Source organism: Chelonia mydas, chromosome 2, assembly GCF_015237465.2.
Source record: "Chelonia mydas isolate rCheMyd1 chromosome 2, rCheMyd1.pri.v2, whole genome shotgun sequence".
In the NCBI taxonomy this organism is placed as follows: domain Eukaryota; kingdom Metazoa; phylum Chordata; order Testudines; family Cheloniidae; genus Chelonia; species Chelonia mydas.
Window position 1 is genome coordinate 214533771 of NC_057850.1, and position 21224 is coordinate 214554994.

The 21224-nt window shown below is 43.3% G+C and overlaps 1 protein-coding gene across 6 annotated transcripts in view; it reads right to left on the minus strand.

Moving 5' to 3' along the window:
* The window catches only part of DYNC1I1 (dynein cytoplasmic 1 intermediate chain 1), a 256182-nt gene extending 236471 nt beyond the window's left edge, over positions 1–19711 (minus strand). For 4 of the 6 annotated variants that reach the window (XM_037890637.2, XM_027824282.3, XM_037890636.2 and 1 more), the window contains exon 1: positions 19437–19710. The gene's annotated coding sequence lies outside the window, so the exon portion shown is untranslated. Of the gene's footprint in view, positions 1–19436 lie in introns of all 6 variants that reach the window. The other 2 variants (XM_037890634.2, XM_037890632.2) reach the window with 1 other exon arrangement.
* Between the last annotated feature and the right edge of the window lie 1513 nt (positions 19712–21224).

A 21224-nucleotide genomic window follows, 5' to 3' on the forward strand; every position in this document is an offset into this window, starting at 1 on the left:
TGATTACAACCCTTTGTATTTCTAATTCATACCTCACTGACCACATACACATTACAGCTCAGAATCAACCTGGTCAATGCAAATGACATGTACATGCAACAGAGGTCTATTGTCTGATGCAGTGCATGGGAAATTTCAATTGGTGACTCTCCATTGATACTAATGACAGCTACATATAAATCAGTGTCTGCATTGACAGGAGATCACCTGTAAATCTGCATGCTAAAAAAGACCTGACATTTCAAACTATCAAATTCTTGTGCTGTCACAATTTTTTCCCCTCAAAACAAGTAAAAGTAGTCCATGATATAGCAGGTACTGACAGCAAAATCTCCTCTGCACCCCAAATAAACAACTGAAATTCTTATGACAAGTTTCAGAGTAGCAGCCGTGTTAATCTGTATTCGCAAAAAGAAAAGGAGTACTAGTGCCACCTTAGAGACTAACCAATTTATTTGAGCATAAGCTTTCGTGAGCTACAGCTCACTTATGCTCAAATAAGCATATGCTCAAATAAATTGGTTAGTCTCTAAGGTGCCACTAGTACTCCTTTTCTTTTTGAAATTCCTATGTTGTCCTTGAAGATATTTTTGGTTATGGAGCAGAGGAGACAGAGAAATCCATGCAATATGGAGTAAATGTGTAAACACTCAACAAATCTATAGCAGTAGCAGAAAGAGCAGGATCAAGAGCATCTGCCTCAGCACAAACTGAGCTGTATATGGCAAGTCATGCAAGTTAATGCTCCTCAAGCTGAAGTCCTACACCAGCACAAACACACCAGCAGTTAAACTCCTCTTTGTCCAAGCCATACTTCAACACAGAATGTAGGGCTAAAGTTTGTGGGCTGCATCATGGCACAGTAGGTTTCAGGATTCTCAGGGTTCCCAGAGCCTACAGTGGTTTCCAGCTGTTCCTCAGACATTCTTGTCAACTGCTGGAAATGGCCCACCTTGATTATCACTACAAAAGGCTTTTTCCCCCCGCTCTCCTGCTGGTAATAGCTCACCTTACCTGATCACTCTCCTTACAGTGTGTATGGTAACACCCACTGTTTCATGTTCTCTGTGTATATAAAATCTCCCCACTGTATTTTCCACTGAATGCATCTGATGAAGTGAGCTGTAGCTCACGAAAGCTTATGCTCAAATAAATTGGTTAGTCTCTAAGGTGCCACAAGTCCTCCTTTTCTTTTTGCAGATACAGACTAACACGGCTGCTACTCTGAAACCTATCAGCTCAGTGTAAATGTAGAAAACTTTAGTGGGACTATGACTATCGAAGATTCAATTAGCTAACAAGTTCAGCCTCATCTGGCTGCATAATTCTACACATGGCCATATTTTTGGACAGCCAGCTGGATTACTCCTTCTGTCCTGGCTCCATTCATAAACATAAATGCATTGTTCATTGTTTTCAGTTTCAGAAAAAGAAAACAAAACAGCCAGAAGAACAGTAGTCCACATAAATAGCACAAAGCAATATTACCTTAAGCAACAATAATAATTTCTGGGTGCCAATGAACCGTATGATCAGTCAATATAAAAGATGGGGTATTTTGAACAGGCAAATGATTAGAAAAAAATATGGACTTTTTAATGATAATATCAGTATTACTCTGCCTTTAAAATCGATGTTGGATTTGTGGGCCTTGCAATGATATGGTCTAAATCCTATTTGAAGTCATTTTCCTAATCTGTTGCACACATTTGAATGCTGATTATAGAGTTTCCCCCAGGAGCCCTTAGGACTAGATAAAGCTTTTTGCATCCTTTTAGTTCTGCAGTTTGGCAACAGGGAGTGGGATCCTATTTCTATGCAGAAAATATGCAAATTTGTTTTAAGGCTGATGACAGAAACCCTGAGGGCTTAACTTCCCTTTCAAGCTGTTTTTCAGATATCAATTGAATAGGTTTTCAAAAGCTGGTTCTTTTAATGTCAGGAAATGAAAATTGCTTTTTCCATGATCTGAGCATCAGCTATTTAATCTTTCACCTGTTCCTTTATAACACTGCAAACCCCTCATTAAGAGTCATAAAGTTCTATTACATTTGTGTCTTTTTTAACACAGTGAAACTCATATATAGCAAAGATAATGCATTAAATTTCATTTGAGGAATGCTGCAAGAAGTCCTGCATTTCCCTCTTTAAATGATACAAGAGACTGAAACATTTATCTCCAATTGCTGTCTTCCTATGCATATTACTGTAATTCTTTGATCTTCCAACTAGCTTACCAGGCTTCAAATGGCCAAGAAGTCTGCTGCTAGGATTTTAGAGCAAATCAAAAAGTCAGATTCCATTACCCCCTTGTTAGAACATCTGAGCCAGCCAGCAGACTGAGATGCAGCATTATGCTGGTATTGAATATATTGCACTTTTTAAATCACTGTATGTGACACCAATTCTTTAGTTGACATTGTTTATTAGCTCTGTGAATAGAAAATTTCCCATATTGGCTATTCCATGTGTCAAATGCATTACTACAGGAAAGGTGTTTTAAAATGTGTTTGCTTTTGAAATTCCCGACTATGCAGAGTGCCAGCACATGGCCTATGCACTGCTTATATCCCAACAGTGCACAGGAGCTTGCAACTGGCTTTAGAGCTGTTGGTTCCATATCCATCTCAGGTACTTCCATGGCTCCCATCAAGCCTCCCTGCCCACGTGTGGATGTACTCTTAGTGACTTGCCCAAGGACACAAGGAGCCTGTATTAGAGCAGGGAATTGAACATGTGTGATCATGTGTGGAAGATAAGATTGTTATGTATTCTTTGTCAACTTTTTCTTCTCCAGCTGTAATGTTTCCTGTTTCTTTTATTGTTTGGTTGCAAAAATGCAGTGCAAAAGGATTGCTTTTAGTTATGATTGGGGATGGACGTGATTCGGGTTCTGGACCTTTTCATAGTCTGACTCCACATTCAGTCACTTGTTAATGGGTCTCATTAGATGTGCCACAGTCTTCTGTGCTATTTCCCATGGTGCTTCAACTGAGGCATCACAGAAATTGGCACAACAGCATAAGGGGCTCTCCTGGCATCTGAGAAGAACCAACTGCAAGTAAATAAGCCAATCTAATTCAATGAGATATTAGAGATGGGAAATGGGCTCACAAAATAACATGTGGTCCACAGGTTGGGAACCCCTGGACTAGAGGACCAGCCCTATAGTCTGGGAACTCATTTCTTTTGTGTTCATTATCTGTGTGTTTTTCATCTCAATTATATTTGTTTTTGATTCACCATTTCCTTTTATGGCATGTGTGATTCTAGTCTATTCTACATAGATTCTTATACCCCACCCTCATCACAGTAGTAACTGAGTACCTTCCAGTAGTGTACTAAGAGACATGACTAACATCTGCCATGTGAGATAATTTATTTCTTTGTTACTCCATCTGCACTGTCACAATTTCAGGGAAATGGAATCTGTATTCCCTTTCCAAGGTCCCTCGAGGGCACCCGCTCAAGATTTCTAGCTCCCAACCATCACCTTTCTTGCGTGGAGACCCGCATCTCTCTCTCTCTCTCCTGACCAGGGAGTTTAAGGCTGCACAGCCCCCTGCCTTACACTGTGATATCCCCAGCAAACCAGTCTGCCTAAAGGCCAGTGCCTCTGCTGTGCTTTCTCTCTGCGAACTATGAACAGCATATTGCCAGGAGTTAGGTTACCACACAGCTCTTTCTAAGCAAGCACATTTACTTTTAAGGTAAAAGCATTACAGAGAAAATGTATAAATACAATAAAAATTCCTATCCACATGGTAAAAGCTTACCAGAGGTTACACATCAGTCTTATGGAGCCCTCGCAAACCAAAGTTCTTCCAGTCCTTCCACAAGGGTTGGAGCCCTTGGACAGAAGGTCCTGTCTATTTGCTGGACCAGAAAGAAGTCCAAGTCAGTTTAAATGCAGCCTTTTTAAGCTAAAAGCCTTTTCAATGTCTGTTGGTCTCTGGAAAACCCAGCGCAGAGGGTGGTACCTCTCTGGAGTAGTTACAACCTGAGTAATTTACCTTATTCACTCCCGAATGTTCTTAGTTCCTGGTAGAGCTGTGGCAACCTTCCTCCCCTGGAGTTGCATACAATCCCTGTCCACAGTGATAGATAAACCGTTCATACATTTATACAATATGGCCCGCAAAGACATTACATGTGATTACAATATCCATCACTTTCCTATCAAACTGTGGTTGAAGGCCTGACATTAACAAAAGCCCAGAAAATGGATATGCTCCATTTGACTCCAGTTCCTGTACCTACTATCTTCACATTCCTAACCTAATCCCAAGGAAGACAAATGCTAAGCAAACAGCTGATAAAAAACAACGTGCAGGCTGACATATTTTTCCTTTAAGGGCTTACCCCAGAAATGCTTTTTGAGAACTTATATCACAACCGGGGCCTGGGCAGTCTGACCTAGTGGTCAGAGCAGGAATCAGGCTGGGTCACATACCAGAATGTCAGAGTCCAAGGCAAGCCTGAGGGCAAAACCAAGTCAGGCAGAGTCAGGTTACCAGCACAGTAGCAAGAACAGGTATTGTAAGGGAAGCTGTCCAAAGCAGGGAGACTCCAACTGCATGGACAACTTCCTGTTCCTGTGCTGGGTTTATGTAAAAGCTGTGAACATATCAGGACCCGCAGAGTTTTACCAATCAGATTCCAGGACTGGAGTCCTCTGTCAGGGTTCTGCTTTTATTCTGGCAACTGCCAGCAGGTCACTGGGTGCAAGTTGGAATGTATTAGTGCCTAAGAGCCCTGCAGAGATGGGTTTAAGCCCTGTGGTCTCTGACATCATCCCCTCCGCAAGGGATGCCTTCAGGGTGACACAGACCAGGCTTTTGGAGGTGATTCCTATGGAAAGCCCACACAAGTGCAGGAGTATGTACATTTTCTGCAGGCTCCAAGGTGCATTCCTCAGGATCATACACATCCCAATCAACAAGGTACCAGAGCCTGCCATATTTTGTTTAGAGTCCAGGATCTCATGAACTACATATTCTTTGTGGCCCTGTACCTGTACCAGTGGAGGAGGTGGCTGGGTCCTGTGAGGGAGAGAGTTTTCTGTGTAGGGTTTCAAAAAAGATACATGAAACACTGGGTTAATCTTGGAGTTCAAAAAGTGACTGGATTAGCCTGTCACAGGATCTTAAAAGGGCCAAGAAACCGAAAGTCCAGCTTGCAAGCAGGTCTGTCTGTGTGGAGATGATCTGTAAAGAGCCATACCTTTTGTTCCACTGCATAGGTAGGGCCTTGCTGTCAATACTGTTCCGCACACTGCTTATAGTTTGCTCTTGCCTCTGCCAAGTGCTTCTTCACTTCTTCCTAAGCCTGATAAATCTGCTGCACCAGGTCTGAGGCGGCCAGGTTGGGAGATGGTGCAGGTAATTGCAGGTGGAATCAACCCATAATTGGAAAAAAGGGGGGCTTTGACCTAAAGACACATGGTCTGCATTGTTGTAGGCAAACTCTGCATAAAGTAGAAGTGAGGACCAATTTTGCTCCTGATGATTAATGTAGCATCGCAGATGCTGCTTGAGAATCTAGCTGGCCTTGTCTGCCTGGCCGTTGGATTGGGGGTGATAAGTGGAGGAAAGACATGTGCAGACTCCCACCAAGTGCAGGGCTTTGTGCCAGAACCAGGCCATGAACTGAGACCCCCGATCAGAGGTGATGCATTCTGGAAGGTCGGAAGTGGACTACTTGGCTAATCCATATCTGGGCTGTCTCTGCAGCAGAGGGGAGGTTTGTGCAAGGGATAAGTAGGTCATTTGGGTAAAGTGGTCCACAACCATCAAAACTGTCATAAATTTGTTGGACTCTGGTCATTACAATCTTTCTGATTTTGCCCTTACATGCTTACAATAAAATCCACAGCAATGGCTGCCCAGTGTCAAAGTGGAGTGTCCAAAGGCAGAATGAGATTACTGGGCTTCTGGCTTGGGGTCTTGGCACAGGCATAAACATTGCAGGAGGTAATTAATATGGTCAGCCGCATCCAGGGCCACCAAAAGGAGTGGGATATTAGTCTTTGGATCTTGAAGTACCCCAACTGTCCCGCTAGGGGAAAATCTTTGCATAGTTGTAGAACTGCGAGCCTTCCAGGTCCTGGGAGCACGTAGATGTGGTCCCTTACATACATGATCCCTTCCCGGGAATCATATGGTTGCCTACCAATAATAGCTTGTTTATCAGGCAGAATTTCTGAAGCAGAGGCAGAACGTATCATAGAATCATAGAATCATAGAATATCAGGGTTGGAAGGGACCCCAGAAGGTCATCTAGTCCAACCCCCTGCTCGAAGCAGGACCAATTCCCAGTTAAATCATCCCAGCCAGGGCTTTGTCAAGCCTGACCTTAAAAACCTCTAAGGAAGGAGATTCTACCACCTCCCTAGGTAACGCATTCCAGTGTTTCACCACCCTCTTAGTGAAAAAGTTTTTCCTAATATCCAATCTAAACCTCCCCCATTGCAACTTGAGACCATTACTCCTCGTTCTGTCATCTGCTACCATTGAGAACAGTCTAGAGCCATCCTCTTTGGAACCCCCTTTCAGGTAGTTGAAAGCAGCTATCAAATCCCCCCTCATTCTTCTCTTCTGCAGACTAAACAATCCCAGCTCCCTCAGCCTCTCCTCATAAATCATGTGCTCTAGACCCCTAATCATTTTTGTTGCCCTTCGCTGGACTCTCTCCAATTTATCCACATCCTTCTTGTAGTGTGGGGCCCAAAACTGGACACAGTACTCCAGATGAGGCCTCACCAGTGTCGAATAGAGGGGAACGATCACGTCCCTCGATCTGCTCGCTATGCCCCTACTTATACATCCCAAAATGCCATTGGCCTTCTTGGCAACAAGGGCACACTGCTGACTCATATCCAGCTTCTCGTCCACTGTCACCCCTAGGTCCTTTTCCGCAGAACTGCTACCTAGCCATTCGGTCCCTAGTCTGTAGCGGTGCATTGGATTCTTCCATCCTAAGTGTAGGACCCTGCACTTATCCTTATTGAACCTCATCAGATTTCTTTTGGCCCAAACCTCCAATTTGTCTAGGTCCTTCTGTATCCTATCCCTCCCCTCCAGCGTATCTACCACTCCTCCCAGTTTAGTATCATCCGCAAATTTGCTGAGAGTGCAATCCACACCATCCTCCAGATCATTTATGAAGATATTGAACAAAACCGGCCCCAGGACCGACCCCTGGGGCACTCCACTTGACACCGGCTGCCAACTAGACATGGAGCCATTGATCACTACCCGTTGAGCCCGACAATCTAGCCAGCTTTCTACCCACCTTATAGTGCATTCATCCAGCCCATACTTCCTTAACTTGCTGACAAGAATACTGTGGGAGACCGTGTCAAAAGCTTTGCTAAAGTCAAGAAACAATACATCCACTGCTTTCCCTTCATCCACAGAACCAGTAATCTCATCATAAAAGGCGATTAGATTAGTCAGGCATGACCTTCCCTTGGTGAATCCATGCTGACTGTTCCTGATCACTTTCCTCTCATGTAAGTGCTTCAGGATTGATTCTTTGAGGACCTGCTCCATGATTTTTCCAGGGACTGAGGTGAGGCTGACTGGCCTGTAGTTCCCAGGATCCTCCTTCTTCCCTTTTTTAAAGATTGGCACTACATTAGCCTTTTTCCAGTCATCCGGGACTTCCCCCGTTCGCCACGAGTTTTCAAAGATAATGGCCAAGGGCTCTGCAATCACAGCCGCCAATTCCTTCAGCACTCTCGGATGCAACTCGTCCGGCCCCATGGACTTGTGCACGTCCAGCTTTTCTAAATAGTCCCTAACCACCTCTATCTCCACAGAGGGCTGGCCATCTCTTCCCCATTTTGTGATGCCCAGCGCAGCAGTCTGGGAGCTGACCTTGTTAGTGAAAACAGAGGCAAAAAAAGCATTGAGTACATTAGCTTTTTCCACATCCTCTGTCACTAGGTTGCCTCCCTCATTCAGTAAGGGGCCCACACTTTCCTTGGCTTTCTTCTTGTTGCCAACATACCTGAAGAAACCCTTCTTGTTACTCTTGACATCTCTTGCTAGCTGCAACTCCAGGTGCGATTTGGCCCTCCTGATATCTTTCCTACATGCCCGAGCAATATTTTTATACTCTTCCCTGGTCATATGTCCAACCTTCCACTTCTTGTAAGCTTCTTTTTTATGTTTAAGATCCGCTAGGATTTCACCATTAAGCCAAGCTGGTCGCCTGCCATATTTACTATTCTTTCGACTCATCGGGATGGTTTGTCCCTGTAACCTCAACAGGGATTCCTTGAAATACAGCCAGCTCTCCTGGACTCCCTTCCCCTTCATGTTAGTCCCCCAGGGGATCCTGGCCATCTGTTCCCTGAGGGAGTCGAAGTCTGCTTTCCTGAAGTCCAGGGTCCGTATCCTGCTGCTTACCTTTCTTCCCTGCGTCAGGATCCTGAACTCAACCAACTCATGGCCACTGCCAGATATCAATCTGTGTATATCCTGGTGATGAGCTGCACTGAAAAACTTATGGTATGAGAGAATGAGGATTGGTTCCTGGCTGGGGGTCTCATGGATTGGTACTGTATATTCAGGACAGGGAGTCCACCTTGCCATTTTTTCATCCGGGGTGGTATATGATAATGAAATTGAATTGTGAGAAAAACAGGGCCCACTGAAGCAGCCATTGGTTTAAAGATTTTGTCCTACATAGGTATTCCAGGTTTTCATGGTCAGGGAATACCTGGACTGGGTGATGAGCTCATTCCAGGTAGTGCCACCATTCTAAAGAGAGAGTTTTTATCATCAGGAATTCCTTGTCAAGTATTTTGTAGTTCAGCTCTGAGGTCGTCAGATTCCTTGAGTAATAAGTGCACGGGAGTAATACTTGTTTGGGACCAAGCTGCTGGGAGAGGATGGCCCCAATCACCACAGTGGAGGCATCAGATACTACTAGTGAAGGCTTGTATGACATCATGGTGAGCCAATATGGGTGCCGTAGTAAAGGATGCCTGCCCCACCCCTGCCAGCAGCAACACTGGCTGCCCTGCCTACGCAATGCTGAGTGACCTCTTTGCAGTGCTAGGGCATTGAGGGTCCCTTGGGATCATATCCAAAAGTAGTCAGCAGTCAAAAGGAACTGCACCTACCATATGAACCCCCTGCATTATAAATTCTTGACATTAATCGAATAAGACCAATACTATTGTAAACTGACGTGTGTGTGTGTGTGTGTGTGTGTGTGTGTGTGTGTGTGTGTGTTCGCCTGAGTCCTAGTTCAGTGCCCCGTCCACAAAACCATCTTTCTTCCAACTAGGTATCTGAAAAGCAGATAGATTCCAGTTACATGGACAACTTTCAGTTCCTGTGCTGGGTTTACACAAAAGATGTGAATCAATCAGGACCCCCAGCATTCTGCCAATCAGATTCCAGGACTGGAGTCCTGTGTCAGGGTTCAGCTTCTATTTTGGAAACTGCTAGGAGGTCAGTGGGTGGCAGGATGGAACTTACTAGCACGTAAGAGCCCTGCAGAGCCGTGTTCAAGATGTGTCGTTCTCTGACAACTTATTACAGTTTGATTTAAGGATATTTACTTTATATTGTGACACGTTGACAATTTGTGTTTTACTGGTTATAAAGTTTTAACTTTTGAATCCTTGTGTCTACTGTCATTAAATAATTATCATCTGACCCTCCTTATTTTCTGACCTCTCCCTTACTATTTACTGCAACTGTGAAAATTTAAATTGATAACAATAAAAAATGCTTACATATAAACATTGATGTTATCCATTGAAACTATTAAAAAAAAAGAATTCTACCAAGCCTAATGATATCAAATAACAAACACAACAACAGTGGCAAACATTCCAACAACCTCTGTTTCTGATCTGTGATTTATAGTAGGTACAATGAAATCATAGTAAAAGTTTGGTTTTTTTTAAGAGCATGTCTTATTTTAGGAACATAAAAACGGCCATACTGGGTCAGACCAATGGTCCATTTAGCCCAGTATCCTGTCTTCTGACAGTGGCCAATGCCAGGTGCCTCAGAGGGAATGAACAGAACAGGTAATCATCAAGTGATCAGTCCTCTGTTGCCCATTCCCAGCTTCTAGCAAACAGAGGCTAGAGACACCATCCCTGCCCATCCTGGCTAATAGCCATTGATGGACTTATCTGCCATGAAGTTATCTAGTTCTTCTTTGAACCCTGTTATAGTCTTGGCCCTCACAACATCCTCTGGCAAAGAGTTCCACAGGTTGACTGTGCAATGGGTGAAGAAATACTTCCTTTTTTTTGTTTTTAACCTGCTGCCTATTAATTTCATTTGGTGACCCCTAGTTCTTGTGCTATGAGAAGGAGTAAATAACACTCCTTATTTACTTTCTCCACACCAGTCATGATTATATCCCCCCTTAATCATTTCTTTTCCAAGATGAAAAGTCCCAGTCCTATTAATCTCTCCTCATCCGGAAGCAGTTCCATATCCCTAATCATTTTTGTTGCCCAAATGAGAAAAATTAGGTCTCAAAAAATGATGCCGATTGACTGGTACATAGAAATGGGAGACCAGGTTTTGACTTCATCTATACCAATGTAATCCCATTGACTTCACTCATTTGCATTCATGTGAGATTCAGGAAAGAACTTTGTTTAGTTGAAAGATTACAAAAACAATACTGAGGGGATTTTGTCCTTATTCTTTTATCTGTGAGATTAATACTAATATGTGGATTATAATTATACATAATAGTTCTGTTTTCAGTGGTTTACCTTGTTGGTGTCATGCAGAATTTCTTTCTATATTTGTTTTCTTCTCTGTCTTCATATGCATTTTATATAATACAAATATTTTAAATAAGAAAAAAATAATAATCACACAGCTATAGTAAACTGTAAAGAAAGGATCACTTATAAGATCATGTCTACACTACCACCACTTTTGTTGGTATAATTTATGTCACTCAGGGATGTGTAAAAAACACCCCTCTGAGCGACATAAGTTACACCAACAGAAGCGCTGGTGTGGACAGCGCTATGTTGGTGGGAGAGCTTCTCCTGCTGACATAGCAACCACCTCTCATGGAGGTGGTTTTATTATGTCAATGGCAGAGTTCTCTCCTGTCGGCATAGCAGGGCTACATAAGCAATCTTACAGTGGTGCAGTTGCATCGGTACAGCTGTGCTCTGTAAGCTCACGAGTGTAGACATGGCCCAAGACTCAAAGGGCATTAGCTAAAAGACTGCAATATTTCTATCATTTTAGTCTTTGTCAGTTACAGGAAATACAATTATCCTTCTCTTTTCAGTTCTTCTGTGCTTGGACTGGTGAGATAAAACTAAATGGGCTTTAGTTTATAATTACCAGGCATAAATGGTAAATATAAAATAACACAGAATTTACATAATGTATTTCAAGGCATTTGAACAGGCCAAATAAGGGTGAAAAAAATAGACTCTCTTCTGTTTTCTCACTATTAAATTAATCAACTTTCCCCAAAGAAGAAAATACTGCGGGAAATAATGGGACAGTTTTCCCATGGTCTTTCTCAGCAGAAATGCAGAACGGCATCACTGGTTTTTTGTCTTCATTACAATACCTTCTGATCCCATCAGCACATTTTTTTTATTATTATTCTGGAGATAGGGAAAGGCAGGGATACAACATTCACAGCCTTTGCCAAGTGCAGCAGATTATGCACTTGAATAGATAACTGCACGCTTGGGGATATGATTAGGTCAAATTTCTCATTTAGTTCCAAAAGGTTAAAGATTTTTAAGCTACTCTGTTAATAGTCCAAGCATTGCATATAACACTAACAACTTTTTCTTTAGGTTGGTTGTTGTTAGGGGTATTTTTGTCCATGTCCAGTATGGGATGAATGGGTTGACAGTCTGTGAACAAATCGAAAAGGAGTACTTGTGGCACCTTAGAGACTAACCAATTTATTTGAGCATAAGCTTTCGTGAGCTACAGCTCACTTCATCGGATGCATCCGATGAAGTGAGCTGTAGCTCACGAAAGCTTATGCTCAAATAAATTGGTTAGTCTCTAAGGTGCCACAAGTACTCCTTTTCTTTTTGCGAATACAGACTAACACGGCTGTTACTCTGAAAACTGTGAACAAATCATTAGCACTCATAGTTAGAACCAAATTACAATATCTTTACTTGCACTGAGTAGTCCCTTACTTCACAAGTAGCCTGATTGACTTTAATGGGACTACTCATGGTAGGTGGTATTATTGCACATGACTCAGGACATCACACTCTGGCCCTTAATAGTAATTCTGATATCCTATCTCTGGAAAGCAATATTTTTATATTATCAGAATAATATAACAATATTTTGCACAACTTAAACCCACATACTTGGGGCTCAATACTACAAATGTCTAAGCACATGAGTAATTTTATTCATAAATGTACTCCCGTAAAACCAGATGAAGCAACCATGCATGGATAAAGTTTGCAGGATCAGGGCCTTAAAGTGTAAGTGTAAATTTTGTAGTAAGTTCTCTTAATATGTAACATTTTCTTAAAGATTTGGGAGAGTTACTTTGGGTTTATATAGTTGCAATACAGTTTTTAAACTCCTGTATACAAATTTTTTAATTGGATCTGTATGCATTTTTAATTTCCAGATCACACAGATTTTGTACACTTAGACATCCAGAAACTTTTTTTTCTCTCCAACATTTGAAGTGTTTCATCTGTCTATCTCTAAATGTAGTTGGGTAAATAAATAGGCCCCTCTTTTCCATCTAAATCCTTAATTTTAGGGTTATATTAAAAATAGTTTTTGGTTCAGCACCAGCCAAATGTGCAACTGAAACCAAACTGACCGAATAAAAAATCAACATCCCGTATAACTTTGAACACTTCAAGAAATTAAAATGATGGCTCTTTTACATTGCTTATGGACAAACTAACACAGATTATCTGACAAGTTCCAGGAATGAACTGGAGACAATTTTTTATTTCAGAAGGTGGAGAAAGCAAGTAGAGGAGAGGCTGTTCTAGATTTGATTTTGACAAATAGGGAGGAACTGGCTGAGAATTTGAAAGTGGAAAGCAGCTTGGGTGAAAGTGATCATGAAATGATAGAGTTCGTGATTCTAAGGAATGGTAGGAGAGAAAAACAGAAGAATAAAGAAAATGGATTTCAAGAAGGAAGATTTTAGCAAACTCAGGAAGTTGGTAGTAAGATCCCATGGGAAGCAAGTCTCAGCGGAAAAACAATTGAAGACAGTTGTCAGTTTTTCAAAAAGACATTATTAAGAGCAAACTATCCCACTGCATAGGAGAGATAGGAAGTATGGCAAGAGACCACCTTGGCTCAAACAGGAGATCTTCAATGATCTGAACTCAAAAAAAGAGTCTTACAAAAAGTAGAAACTAGGTCAAATTATGAAGAATGAATATAAACAAACAACACAAGCATGTAGGGACAAAATTAGAAATGTCAGGGCACAAAATGAGATTAAACCAGCTAAAGACATAAAGAGTAACAAGAAAACATTCTACAAATGCATTAGAAGCAAGGGGAAGACCAAGGACAGAGTAGGCCCATTACTCAATGGGGCGGGGGATAATAACAGAAAATGTGGAAATGGCAGAAGTGCTAAACAACTTTTTTGTTTCAGTTTTCACCAAAAAGATTAGTAGCAATTGGACGTTTAACCTAGTGAACACCAGTGAAAATGAGGTAGGATCTGAGGCTAAAATAGGGAAAGAACAAGTTAAGAATTACTTAGACAAGTTAGATGTGTTCAAGTCACCAGGGCCTGATGAAATGCATCCTAGAATACTCAAGGAGCTGACTGAGGAGATATCTGAGTCATTAGCAATTATCTTCGAAAAATCATGGAAGCCAGGAGAGATTCTGTGGGACTGGATGAGGGCAAATATAGTGCCAAATCTATAAAAGGGGAAATAAGGACAACTCGGGGAATTACAGACCAGTCAACCTAACTTCAGTACCCAGAAAGATAACAGAGCAAATACGCAATCAATTTGCAAACATCTAGAAGATAATAAATTGATAAGTAACAATCATAATAGATTTGTCAAGAACAAATCATGTCAAACAAACCTAATAGCTTTCTTTGATAGGGTAACAAGCCTTGTGGATGGGGGAGATGGGATAGATGTGGTATATCTTGACTTTAGTAAGATACTGTCTCGCATGACCTTCTCAAAAAATAAACTAGCGAAATACAGCCTAGATCAGTGGTGAGCAACCTGTGGCTCCTCAGGGTAATCCGCTGGCACGCCGCTAGACAGTTTGTTTACATTGACCCTCCGCAGGCACAGCTGCCCGCAGCTCCCAGTGGCCGTGGTTCATCATTCCCAGCCAATGGGAGCTGCAGGAGGTGGCATGGGCCCCAGGGACATGCTGGCTGCTGCTTCCTGCAGCTCCCATTGGCCGGGTACAGTGAACCGCAGCCACTGGGAGCTGCGGGAAGCCATGCCTGTGGACGGTCCATGTAAACAACCTGTCTCGCGGCCCACCACCGGATTACCCTGATGGGACGCATGTGGCCTGCAGGCCACAGGTTGCCCACCACTGGCCTTGATGGAGTTACCATAAGGTGGGTGCATAACTGCATGGAAAACAGAGAGTAGTTATCAGTGGTTTACTGATAACTGGAAGGGCATATTGAGTGGGGTTCTGGGTCCAGTTCTGTTCAATATCTTCATAAATGATTTAGATAAATGGCATAGATTGTACACTTATAAAGTTTGCGGACGATACCAAACTAGGAGGGTTTGCAAGTGCTTTCGAGAAGAGGATTAAAATTCAAAATGCTCTGGACAAACTGGAGAAATGGTCTGAAGTAAATAGGATGAAATTCAATATGGACAAATGCAAAGTACTCCATTTAGGAAGGAACAATCAGTTGCACAGATACAACATGGGAAATGACTGCCTATCAAAGAGTACTGCAGAAAGGGACCTCGGGGTTATAGTATAGTGGATCACAAGCTAAATAAGAGTCAACAGTGTAACACTGTTGCAAAAAAAAGCAATCATTGCTCTGGGATGTATTAGCAGAAGTGTTGCAAGCAAGACACAAGAAATAATTCTTCCACTGTACTCTGCACTGATTTGGCCTCAGCAGGAATATTGTGTCCAGTTCTGGGTGCCATATTTCAGAAAAGATATGGACAAATTGGAGGAAGTCCAGAGAAGAACAACAAAAATAATTAAAGGTCTAGAAAACATGACTTATGAGAAAATATTGAAAAAATGGGTTTGTTTAGTCTGGAGAAGACTGAGGAGGGACACAAGAGTTTTCAAGTACATAAAAGGTTTTACAAGGAGGAGGGTGAAAAAATGTTCTCATTAACCTCTGAGGATAGGACAAGAAGCAATGGGCTTAAATTGCAGCAAGGGAGGTTTAGGTTGGCCATTAGGAAAAAACATCCTAACTGTCAGGGTGATTAATCACTGGAACAAATTGCCTAGGGAGGCTGTGGAATCTCCATCATTTGAGGTTTTTAAGGACAGGTTAGACAAACACCTGTCAGGAATGGTCTAGTTATTATGTAGTCCTGCCTTGAGTGCAGGGGACTGGACTAGATGACTTACTGAGGTCCCTTCCAGTCCTACACTTCTATGACTCCTGTGCATGTAATACATATTGTAAAACCAGGCCCATGCATTTAGATAAACCACTAACTTTGTTTTGTTAATGTTGTGAGAAGTGCAGTGGAAAATCTTTCCAGTACATTACTGTTACGAATAAAGAGACAGAAGACAGAGAGACATAGTCCTATGTATCACTATAGCACAGAGCAATACACTTAAGAATATGTCATTCCATATTTTTTAACATAACCCTGCTGTATTTATTAGATGTTACAAGAGGAATAGTTTTGGTTGTGTCTGCCCCCAATTAACAACTGAACTGGTAAATGTGAGAGATACCCAAAGAAACATGGAGAGAGGGAAGAGATGTGGAAGGACGATTGGGAAACGCAAAGCAGTGTTCCTAAAAATGTCCCCGTATAATTGTTTACTAGTGAGTGATGCTGAATTAAACCACTCACTTTACTAAGTTAAACATTAACTATTCTACTAGCCAAATGGGGGCATTTAGACAGTGCAGAGAGAAGAAGAAGTGACATGGAGCAGCACCAGGACTTAAGGGGAGGGATTATATCTCAGGAGGATGCAGCCTATTCTCTCCAGGCCCATGGAACCAATATGCAGGCACTGGACCGTGTAAAATAGGGTAAAAAGGTACATTTGCTCTGTGATTAATTGCTGGGACTCAAGAGTCATCTGAACATTGATTATTCATCCGATAATGCAATTATATGCATGTTGGGCAGAACACAGCTGTTAATGGGCTTTGGATCAGGCCTGGTGTAAGTCAGTGGAAAGATTCCCACTGACTTCAATAGGATTTGGATCGGGCCTATGCTTTCAAATAGTGTGCATAGTTGGTTACCTGCACCACTCCATGACCCTGACTGCCCTCTCACTGAAGTCAGTAAGAAACTTTCATTGCCTTCAGTAAGGGCAGGACTTGGCCCTATGCCCTTAGTCATTGCAGTAATTTAAACATTGTTCCATGGTGCATTATCATCCCAGAAAATGATTTCCAGAAACTTTGTCACTCCTGCACTGTGCCCTCTCTTACTGTAATGTTTACTGTAACCAAGCCTTTTTTAGCATGTTCTGTGTATATTATTGGGGCAAAAAGCTTCCCATGCACTTACTGTTGTGAAAACTGGCTTATAGATCCCAGTATGTAATTGTTAATGGGGAAATCATCAACAAATGGATGTGTTTGTCGAGGAGTTCCACAGGGATCAGTTCTCAACCCACTGCTATTCATTGTTTTTTCAATTGTTGGGAAGAAAATATAAAATCATTGCTGATAAACTTAGCAGATGGCACAGAGGTTGGTGGAATGGTAAATGAAAACAGGTCACTTACAGAGAGTGATCTGGATTGCTTGGTAAGCTGGGCCCAATCACACAACATATGTTTTTAATAAAGCCAAATGCAAAGTCATACATCTAGAAATAAAGACTGTATGTCACTCTTACAGGATGCGGAGACTGTACCCTGGAAAGCAGTGACCAAAAAGAACTTAGGAATGGTAGATAGCCAAATGAACATGAGTCCCCAGTGAAATGTTGTGTGGTAAAAAGAGCTAACACAATCCTTAGATGTATAAATAGGGAACTATCGAGCAGCAGTAGGACTTAGATTGGGCCAGAATGGCGTATTAGCTGCCGTCTTGTTTTTCAGAATCTCAGATTTTTGATTTTTTATTTATTTGTTTGTTTGTTTTTAAAGCAAGGCCATGTCTACACTACAAACTTCTGCTGTATAGCTCTGTCACTCAGGGGTTGAAGAGCTGTGGTCCCTCACCAACACAACTGTGCCAGCAAAAGCCCCTAGGGTATATGCAGTTTATACAAACAAAGCTGTGCTTATGCCAGTATAGCTTATTTTGCTTGGGGGTGGGAGTGGGGGAAGAAGAGGGGTCTGAAAAAAGCTATACTGGCAAAAGCCCATTTTTTGCTAATATAAGCTGTATCCACACTAGGACGGCTTTGTCAATAGAGTACACTAGTATACCTATACCAGAAAAAGTATGTCAAGATAAATTACCAGGTGCAAAGCCTAGAACATGTCAGGCCTTTCCACTTCATCCCTACTATTCATTAGGTTACAAAGTTTTAGTCTGTTTAGATTCTATAGGATATAAGTATTTAAGGTAGAGTATTGTATTCTGTATTAACACTCACATGAGCAATCATATGTTACTTCAGTCCGGTTTTCCACACTGGATCTTAAAAGTGATACTGGTAAGTGGAAGTGGATCCAAGGCACAGGGAAAAGATTGCTTTCACACCAGGACAAGGCTTGTGACAATTTAAAAGTATGGCTTTTGACTTGTGTAATGCATCAGACACATTTGAGAGGCTTCTGGACAGAGTAATGCATGGCATATTTGTTATACCTATAAGGAGTCCGGTGGCACCTTAAAGACTAACAGATTTATTTGAGCATAAGCTTTCATGGGTAAAAACCCCACTTCTTCAGATGTATGGACACCTATGCTATTGTTATACCTATGCTATTCCAAACAATAATATATATGGTGGGGATGGGGCTTATGCTGCCTGCTGATCTTTGGGAATTCCCAGGAACAGACAGACATAACTATAAAAATATGATATTGAGAAATTGATTTAAACTCACTAATCGTAGGAAAATATTATGGCCTTTCATTCCATCCTTTACTAACCCGGTATCACAGGGCCTCCTTGGTCCTGCTTCTGTCTCCATCTACAAAACCATGCGGAGACCCTTATGCTGGTTCAACACCCTGTGTAGTTTATTTATAATTGAGTCCCACCATCTTCACAGCATACCCAGCGCCTTCACAAGCAGAGGGAGAGCAATCTATCTGATTGCCTGCTTTCCCCTTTTCACTGCCTTCCTCTGCCTATTTGTGGGCTCTGGCTAATGGCTTAATTACCCTTTCTGCTCTACCCTAGACATACATTAGGCACAGGTCTGCCTCCTCAGCTCCAAGCTGCTATGCCTGACTGGAGCTCCTGTGAACAGAGTGTTGAGTCAGGGTTTCCTACCTAGCACTCTGTCACACCCTGTTGTGAAACTAGCTATAGCAGAAGGCTGAATGTTAATTCTGTTTGCTTTGGTGGATTTAAGTAAGCCTGTTGTTCCTTTTATTAAACAGGAAATTAAACATAGGAACCGGTTTTGATTTAACCTCTTCAGTGCTGAGGCACAAACCAAGTTATTCCAAGCACCATAACCTCTCCACCCCACCCAGCGCAGTAGGAGGCACCTGCTCTGACGATGCACTGCTATGAATGGGCATTGCTGTAAACTGGGACAAGAACAGGGAGGCAGGCATGTGTCGGGGTTAATAATTCCCACCCCAGGCAGAGAGAGAGAGAGAGAGATCTGGGAAAGCAAAGCTGGAAAAGCTCTGTGAGGCCAGCTAATCCATCCCCTTGCTAGCAGGAGTGGTCCCTCTACAGCCCAGGACCAGTCGCGTTGTAAATGTGGGGGACCCCAGTAATTCCCCCGCTGCACACGCTCTCCGGGTCTTTGTCCAGATGGGGAGAGCACCCTCAGATTTAGGGCAGCGCTACAATCACCAGACCACTTTGCAGAGTGGTCCCTAGCTGTTTCCCAGGTGTGTGGGGGGGTGGGGGGGCGGCATTTTCAGTGCCTTTCCTCCCCTCCCGCCGCCCCTTTGCGTGCAGGCTAGATGCTTTTTATTTTACTCGTAGAAAAGATGACCAAAGGGAGAGACTCAGCATTTCTCATCCCCTTGGCGGCCGCAGCCCGGATGCCCCCTGACCACAGCGGAGCTCCAGCGCAAGCTTTGGGGCCGGTGATGCCGCCAGTGGTACCCCCAAGGGACACGCGCGCGCACCCAGGCTTTACCTTGCCGCGCTCCCCGCCAGCGGTCGAATGGGCTTCCGGCTGTGCGCAGCCCTGCCCCGGCCCCAGGGAGGAAGGAGGTGGACAGAGCCCGGCGTTCGCAGGCGGGCGGAATCCCCAATGGCTGCGGCTGCGATGTGTTGTGGTGCCCCTTACTGCAGCAGGATCGCGGCTGCTGCTGCTGCGGCTGGGAGAATGTGCTGCCTCACGCCGGCCAGGCTCCTCCCGGGCACAGCCGCTTCCCTCCTCCTCCTCCTCCTCCTCCTCGCCCCTGGCGCTGACATCTCCCCGCCTCTCTGCAGCCCGGCCCCGCGCATCTTCAGCGAGAGCGACAGGGAGCGACAGCCCCACCCCCCCGCGAGGCACTCACTGAGGGGGTAGCGCGCCCTGCCAGGCCCTGGCGCGGGGACCCCGGGAGCGTCGCGGGTGTCGCGTTCAGTTATTTGGCTGTGACACAGGAGCATCGGGGTCACTCGCCCTGCCCGAGGCTGTGGCACAGGTCACATCCAGTCTGTGGCAGAGAACTTGGGCCACATCCAGGCCGGGACAGAAACACCACGTCTGCAACTTGGGTGGAAAGGCCGCACATCCATCCGTGGCAACCCATGTCTGTGAGGGACACCAGGGATATGCTCCATTTCAAAGTAGGCGAGTTAGGCCACATCCTCTCTGTGTCACAGGGAAGGGCCACATCCAGTCAGTAACACCAAATATTACAGGCAACTCAAAAGAACATCCAACGTTCGCCCCACAGCACAAAGGCAGGAGGGCAAGTGGTGCAGAAGAATTTGCCACATCTGGCACACAGCTCAGATCCCAGGAAAAAGGCATCGGAGGCTCATGCCACATCCAGTTCAATCACACTCAGCTGGGCTGCACTGAATCACAGACCTCACTACAAAAACAAAAAGTTTTGCAGGGTAGGTCAGTTGCTGTTAAGGACGCAGTGGTCCCCAGTTCAATTGGAGGCAAAGTAGCAAATGCCCCACGGATTCTCTCTTTCCTTTAAGTTTTCCTAATAGCTGTTGTGTCATTGACAGGAGTACATGGAAAGAGGCTTTAGCTAAGATTTAAAACATGACTAGTAAGTCGGGGTGCCTTGATTTTTGGGTGCCCAATTTGAGATTTTTGGGTGCCCGATGTGAAGAGCAGGACCTGTTCTGCTGCCTCATTGCTCTGAGCCTATTCCTGGATAGCTCTCATGCAGCGTTCCTGAAGAGACAAAGCCAGACCATTTTACTGTGATACCCTCTCTGCTTCTGCTATCTACTGTTATTATGGTAGCATCCAAAATGTTAGGCACTTGTCAAAAACAGAGGAAGAGCAAGTCCATGCTCCTTGACCTTACAGGTCAAAGATGTAGTATTTAGCAACACTTTACTGGCCATTTCAAAAGATACATGATACATTATTATGCTAAATGCCATTATATTTTTGTTATGTTTTTGTTACAAACTAATGCAATTCCATGTTTCAGTAATTGCTCACACCACACTTCTTTAAAACCACAGCACACCCTCAATCCAAGCCACAGGGATGCACTTTTGATATGTGCTATATTCAAACCCCTGGTATAGAGACATGTGCTTCAAGACACAGACATGCTTTAGGTATGTACTACATTCAAACCTTTGGCATAGGGACATGTGCTACATCCAGGTCAATTGGCATGGGAAGAGATTACATCAAGTCTATAGTTTCATTGTTAGATGACACTTACTCTTTTCAAAGGATAAAGATGTCAGAGAATGCAATGTCAAAAGAGAAGGTGCTGGAAAAAATGAAAAATTA